We start from the raw sequence: 296 nt of genomic DNA on the forward strand, positions 1-296 counted from the left end.
TCTCAGGTAAGAGCAATTAGTTCTGCCTTTTGTGCTGAGGTAGTGGCACCTGGCAGAGCTCTGGACTCAGTTAAGCTAACAACAGCATACCTGGAGGCCCGTCGTCTTGCTCTGAGGCCGCTGCCCTCCATGACCCATACAGCGTCCAGGTTATCTATCTACAGACATATCCTGAAGAGCTGGCCTGGCCCTGCAAGTCAAATCTACAGTGTCTTAGTAAGAAGTTTCCAAAGGGCATTTGTTGTGGGATCTGACAGTAAGGTGGTAGGATTTAGGGTCTGACATGGCCTAAGGGT

The sequence above is a fragment of the Ailuropoda melanoleuca genome, chromosome 1 (assembly GCF_002007445.2).
Source record: "Ailuropoda melanoleuca isolate Jingjing chromosome 1, ASM200744v2, whole genome shotgun sequence".
Classification (NCBI taxonomy): Eukaryota; Metazoa; Chordata; class Mammalia; order Carnivora; family Ursidae; genus Ailuropoda; species Ailuropoda melanoleuca.